This window comes from Palaemon carinicauda, chromosome 39, assembly GCF_036898095.1.
Source record: "Palaemon carinicauda isolate YSFRI2023 chromosome 39, ASM3689809v2, whole genome shotgun sequence".
NCBI classification, from domain to species: Eukaryota; Metazoa; Arthropoda; class Malacostraca; order Decapoda; family Palaemonidae; genus Palaemon; species Palaemon carinicauda.
The window spans coordinates 53,174,455-53,182,284 of NC_090763.1; positions in this window are offsets into that span (position 1 = coordinate 53,174,455).

A 7,830-nucleotide genomic window follows, 5' to 3' on the forward strand; every position below is an offset into this window, starting at 1 on the left:
CGAATACAATAAAAACGAACGCACAAAAATGTCGGGTAAATAAATCCCGAATACAATAAAAACGAACGCACAAAAATGTCGGGTAAATAAATTGTTAGAAGATTTGCATAGAAATATTATGGTAGATAGTATGAAGTTTATAGATTATATAGCATTTAAAAATAGAATAATGATCATAATTGAATTATTATATAGGTACAAACTTACAAAAACCTGAAAAATAATAAACTATTTTATAAAAACCTGAAAAATAATAAACTATTTTATAAAAACATAGGGGGCAGGAGACATTCACAAACACTTTACAACAAACCTATTTTTTTATACGCGCCTAAAACCTACTACACATTCGATAATTATATAAAAACTTTGATATTTCACAACTTACCTTAACCAGGCTTTCAGAATTACCTTACAGAAATGTGCTATGAACCTAACCACTATACAGCAATTTGTACCTTAAGATATACTTCTATGCAATCAAGTTTTTTACCCCCAAAATACCTGACACAATAAGACCTACCTAAAGACCATCAAGTCCAAAGTTCTATAAAGTGATTTGACTTAAGATTGCAAAATGTATTTCATCTAAAGATAACCAACAAAAAAAGTACTACTTAATCTACTGTATCACTATTCCTGTATTATCCCCCTTTGCATTTTTTAGAGCTATTGATACTAATGTAATATGTTGAAACTATTTCAACCGCAGGAAATATTATCATTAAGTTCTAAAGGTGCTTTTCCCTTTCAGTACAAGCAGGAGACTTTAAACTGGTGTTATGGTCATAGTTAGCCATGCTTATAAAATTTTGTAGTGTATTGAAGCACACCATGTATGAAGCATGTTGCCACTGTCTCACCACGATGAGGTCATGACCTTCGAGACAGGGGGGACGTCCACTGTACAAGATCGGTACCATGCACCCACCTCCATGTGTTGCGAGCACATTTTGGGAGCACATGTCACCAACACTTGAGCGTCTCTGGAACCCCAAACCAGAGCGGATCAAAGTAGTAACAATCAAGAGGCTTGTGATCACCCCAACATTGAGACTACCCCGACATCCTGAAACCTTATTTTGAGGGGGGTTCTAAGTCCCTCGCCATAAGGTAACGGAACCGTTTACTAGCCGGTTTCTGACTTTCGCCAGAAACCGGATGTTCCAATACGCCTTTAACACTGTAACCAACCCGTGACAGAGTCACAGAAGTAAGCCAGGAATCAGCGTGAATCGCGCATAAGCGCTATGATGTGCCTTTACACCTCACTGAGCCCAGACAGGCTCAGCCAGGAATCAGCACATTAGGTCACAGGTCAGCTAGGAATCGGCATACTTTTGCAAGTCTTTCCTTTCAGCCTAATTGACCCGGACACCATCACGCCTTTAACACGGTAACCAACCCGTGACAGAGTCACAGAAGTAAGCCAGGAATCAGCGTGAATCGCGCATGAGCGCTATGATGTGCCTTTACACCTCACTGAGCCCAGACAGGCTCAGCCAGGAATCAGCACATTAGGTCACAGGTCAGCTAGGAATCGGCATACTTTTGCAAGTCTTTCCTTTCAGCCTAACTGACCCGGACACCATCACGCCTTTAACACTGTAACCAACCCGTGACAGAGTCACAGAAGTAAGCCAGGAATCAGAGTGAATCGCGCATGAGCGCTATGATGTGCCTTTACACCTCACTGAGCCCAGACAGGCTCAGCCAGGAATCAGCACATTAGGTCACAGAGGTCAGCTAGGAATCGGCATACTTTTGCAAGTCTTTCCTTTAAGCCTAACTGACCCGGACCTTGGAGATAAAAAGTGGGAAGTAAAGTAATAAGTGATATAGACTCTTAGAGAATGTTAGTAAAGGATTTGGTTAAAGTCTCCTGCAATTGATCATTAGCATACCTTCATAATCTAGCAATGATACCTAACTCAGTATATCTAATTCGTTGCTTTGGCTGTTGCTTCCTTTCTATATAGAGGACTACTTTTTGACTATCACTATCAATACTTTCTTTACATATATCGCCGTCTACTTTGGGTCCTTATGCCTATTTTCTTCCTCAGAGGACTAGGCTACTCTGTCAATATATTTAACTTTTCTTCCATGAAGGGCTACTCTGGACAGTACAGTCACCTGTTTTCTTTTCATTAATTAAAGACTGAAATCAAAATACCCTATAAAGTTGAAAAAACTTTGCCAATATTGAAGACTGCTGAATAAAGTTCTATTATCAATCAATGAAAGTTTGCCTGCCTACATCACAAACTGTCTAAGAACATAGAATGACCATAAATTACTAGTCTTTTGTTCCGATAAAAAACTAATGTTAAATAAAAAAAAAGTGAAAGATTAAAAACTTGCAGCAGGAGAGACATCACGGGCAGCACAAGAGACGTCATGGGCAGCAGAAGAGACGTCATGGGCAGCAGAAGAGACAGCACACGCAGCAGAAGAGACAGCTGTGACCAAGTTGAGGAATGATCTTCCTAATCGGATAGTTGAATCGGTAGAACTTCAAAAGTTCAAACCTTTAGAAAATATTTTTTGTTGTGTAAATAAATCCCGAATATAATAAAAACGAACGCACAAAAAAGTCGGGTAAATAAATCCCGAATACAATAAAAACGAACGCACAAAAATGTCGGGTAAATAAATCCCGAATATAATAAAAACGAACGCACAAAAAAGTCGGGTAAATAAATCCCGAATACAATAAAAACGAACGCACAAAAATGTCGGGTAAATAAATCCCGAATATAATAAAAACGAACGCACAAAAAAAGTCGGGTAAATAAATCCCGAATACAATAAAAACGAACGCACAAAAATGTCGGGTAAATAAATCCCGAATACAATAAAAACGAACGCACAAAAATGTCGGGTAAATAAAGCCCGAATACAATAAAAACGAACGCACAAAAATGTCGGGTAAATAAAGCCCGAATACAATAAAAACGAACGCACAAAAATGTCGGGTAAATAAAGCCCGAATACAATAAAAACGAACGCACAAAAATGTCGGGTAAATAAAGCCCGAATACAATAAAAACGAACGCACAAAAATGTCGGGTAAATAAATCCCGAATACAATAAAAACGAACGCACAAAAATGTCGGGTAAATAAATCCCGAATACAATAAAAACGAACGCACAAAAATGTCGGGTAAATAAATCCTGAATACAATAAAAACGAACGCACAAAAATGTCGGGTAAATAAATCCCGAATACAATAAAAACGAACGCACAAAAATGTCGGGTGAATAAATTGTTAGAAGATTTGCATAGAAATATTATGGTAGATAGTATGAAGTTTATAGATTATATAGCATTTAAAAATAGAATAATGATCATAATTGAATTATTATATAGGTACAAACTTACAAAAACCTGAAAAATAATAAACTATTTTATAAAAACCTGAAAAATAATAAACTATTTTATAAAAACATAGGGGGCAGAAGACATTCACAAACACTTTACAACAAACCTATTTTTTTATACGCGCCTAAAACCTACTACACATTCGATAATTATATAAAAACTTTGATATTTCACAACTTACCTTAACCAGGCTTTCAGAATTACCTTACAGAAATGTGCTATGAACCTAACCACTATACAGCAATTTGTACCTTAAGATATACTTCTATGCAATCAAGTTTTTTACCCCCAAAATACCTGACACAATAAGACCTACCTAAAGACCATCAAGTCCAAAGTTCTATAAAGTGATTTGACTTAAGATTGCAAAATGTATTTCATCTAAAGATAACCAACAAAAAAAGTACCACTTAATCTACTGTATCACTATTCCTGTATTATCCCCCTTTGCCTTTTTTAGAGCTATTGATACTAATGTAATATGTTGAAACTATTTCAACCGCAGGAAATATTATCATTAAGTTCTAAAGGTGCTTTTCCCTTTCAGTACAAGCAGGAGACTTTAAACCAATGGTGTTATGGTCATAGTTAGCCATGCTTATAAAATTTTGTAGTGTATTGAAGCACACCATGTATGAAGCATGTTGCCACTGTCTCACCACGATGAGGTCATGACCTTCGAGACAGGGGGGACGTCCACTGTACAAGATCGGTACCATGCACCCACCTCCATGTGTTGCGAGCACATTTTGGGAGCACATGTCACCAACACTTGAGCGTCTCTGGAACCCCAAACCAGAGCGGATCAAAGTAGTAACAATCAAGAGGCTTGTGATCACCCCAACATTGAGACTACCCCGACATCCTGAAACCTTATTTTGAGGGGGGTTCTAAGTCCCTCGCCATAAGGTATCGGAACCGTTTACTAGCCGGTTTCTGACTTTCGCCAGAAACCGGATGTTCCAATACGCCTTTAACACTGTAACCAACCCGTGACAGAGTCACAGAAGTAAGCCAGGAATCAGCGTGAATCGCGCATAAGCGCTATGATGTGCCTTTACACCTCACTGAGCCCAGACAGGCTCAGCCAGGAATCAGCACATTAGGTCACAGGTCAGCTAGGAATCGGCATACTTTTGCAAGTCTTTCCTTTCAGCCTAACTGACCCGGACACCATCACGCCTTTAACACTGTAACCAACCCGTGACAGAGTCACAGAAGTAAGCCAGGAATCAGCGTGAATCGCGCATGAGCGCTATGATGTGCCATTACACCTCACTGAGCCCAGACAGGCTCAGCCAGGAATCAGCACATTAGGTCACAGAGGTCAGCTAGGAATCGGCATACTTTTGCAAGTCTTTCCTTTAAGCCTAACTGACCCGGACCTTGGAGATAAAAAGTGGGAAGTAAAGTAATAAGTGATATAGACTCTTAGAGAATGTTAGTAAAGGATTTGGTTAAAGTCTCCTGCAATTGATCATTAGCATACCTTCATAATCTAGCAATGATACCTAACTCAGTATATCTAATTCGTTGCTTTGGCTGTTGCTTCCTTTCTATATAGAGGACTAATTTTTGACTATCACTATCAATACTTTCTTTACATATATCGCCGTCTACTTTGGGTCCTTATGCCTATTTTCTTCCTCAGAGGACTAGGCTACTCTGTCAATATATTTAACTTTTCTTCCATGAAGGGCTACTCTGGACAGTACAGTCACCTGTTTTCTTTTCATTAATTAAAGACTGAAATCAAAATACCCTATAAAGTTGAAAAAACTTTGCCAATATTGAAGACTGCTGAATAAAGTTCTATTATCAATCAATGAAAGTTTGCCTGCCTACATCACAAACTGTCTAAGAACATAGAATGACCATAAATTACTAGTCTTTTGTTCCGATAAAAAACTAATGTTGAATAAAAAAAAAAAGTGAAAGATTAAAAACTTGCAGCAGGAGAGACATCACGGGCAGCACAAGAGACGTCATGGGCAGCAGAAGAGACGTCATGGGCAGCAGAAGAGACAGCACACGCAGCAGAAGAGACAGCTGTGACCAAGTTGAGGAATGATCTTCCTAATCGGATAGTTGAATCGGTAGAACTTGAAAAGTTCAAACCTTTAGAAAATATTTTTTGTTGTGTAAATAAATCCCGAATATAAAAAAAACGAACGCACAAAAAAGTCGGGTAAATAAATCCCGAATACAATAAAAACGAACGCACAAAAATGTCGGGTAAATAAATCCCGAATACAATAAAAACGAACGCACAAAAAAGTCGGGTAAATAAATCCCGAATACAATAAAAACGAACGCACAAAAATGTCGGGTAAATAAATCCCGAATATAATAAAAACGAACGCACAAAAAAGTCGGGTAAATAAATCCCGAATACAATAAAAACGAACGCACAAAAAAGTCGGGTAAATAAATCCCGAATACAATAAAAACGAACGCACAAAAATGTCGGGTAAATAAATCCCGAATACAATAAAAACGAACGCACAAAAATGTCGGGTAAATAAAGCCCGAATACAATAAAAACGAACGCACAAAAATGTCGGGTAAATAAAGCCCGAATACAATAAAAACGAACGCACAAAAATGTCGGGTAAATAAATCCCGAATACAATAAAAACGAACGCACAAAAATGTCGGGTAAATAAATCCCGAATACAATAAAAACGAACGCACAAAAATGTCGGGTAAATAAATCCCGAATACAATAAAAACGAACGCACAAAAATGTCGGGTAAATAAATCCCGAATACAATAAAAACGAACGCACAAAAATGTCGGGTAAATAAATCCCGAATACAATAAAAACGAACGCACAAAAATGTCGGGTGAATAAATTGTTAGAAGATTTGCATAGAAATATTATGGTAGATAGTATGAAGTTTATAGATTATATATCATTTAAAAATAGAATAATGATCATAATTGAATTATTATATAGGTACAAACTTACAAAAACCTGAAAAATAATAAACAATTTTATAAAAACCTGAAAAATAATAAACTATTTTATAAAAACATAGGGGGCAGAAGACATTCACAAACACTTTACAACAAACCTATTTTTTTATACGCGCCTAAAACCTACTACACATTCGATAATTATATAAAAACTTTGATATTTCACAACTTACCTTAACCAGGCTTTCAGAATTACCTTACAGAAATGTGCTATGAACCTAACCACTATACAGCAATTTGTACCTTAATATATACTTCTATGCAATCAAGTTTTTTACCCCCAAAATACCTGACACAATAAGACCTACCTAAAGACCATCAAGTCCAAAGTTCTATAAAGTGATTTGACTTAAGATTGCAAAATGTATTTCATCTAAAGATAACCAACAAAAAAAGTACCACTTAATCTACTGTATCACTATTCCTGTATTATCCCCCTTTGCCTTTTTTAGAGCTATTGATACTAATGTAATATGTTGAAACTATTTCAACCGCAGGAAATATTATCATTAAGTTCTAAAGGTGCTTTTCCCTTTCAGTACAAGCAGGAGACTTTAAACCAATGGTGTTATGGTCATAGTTAGCCATGCTTATAAAATTTTGTAGTGTATTGAAGCACACCATGTATGAAGCATGTTGCCACTGTCTCACCACGATGAGGTCATGACCTTCGAGACAGGGGGGACGTCCACTGTACAAGATCGGTACCATGCACCCACCTCCATGTGTTGCGAGCACATTTTGGGAGCACATGTCACCAACACTTGAGCGTCTCTGGAACCCCAAACCAGAGCGGATCAAAGTAGTAACAATCAAGAGGCTTGTGATCACCCCAACATTGAGACTACCCCGACATCCTGAAACCTTATTTTGAGGGGGGTTCTAAGTCCCTCGCCATAAGGTAATGGAACCGTTTACTAGCCGGTTTCCGACTTTTGCCAGAAACCGGATTTTCCAAAACACGCCTTTAACACTGTAACCAACCCGTGACAGAGTCACAGAAGTAAGCCAGGAATCAGCGTGAATCGCGCATGAGCGCTATGATGTGCCTTTACACCTCACTGAGCCCAGACAGGCTCAGCCAGGAATCAGCACATTACGTCACAGAGGTCAGCTAGGAATCGGCATACTTTTGCAAGTCTTTCCTTTAAGCCTAACTGACCCGGACACAAGAGATTTAAAAAGCTGGAAATAAAGTAAGAGGCGACTTAGACTCGTAGAGTACTTTCCATTGTTAGTAATTTTTTGTTAATTAGGTCACAGAGGTCAGCTAGGAATCGGCGTAGTTTTCCGCCTATCTTTATCCCTAACTGACCCGGACCTTGGAGATAAAAAGCTGGAAATAAAGTAAGAGGCGACTTAGACTCGTAGAGTACTTTCCATTGTTAGTAATTTTTTGTTAATTAGGTCACAGAGGTCAGCTAGGAATCGGCGTAGTTTTCCGCCTATCTTTATCCCTAACTGAC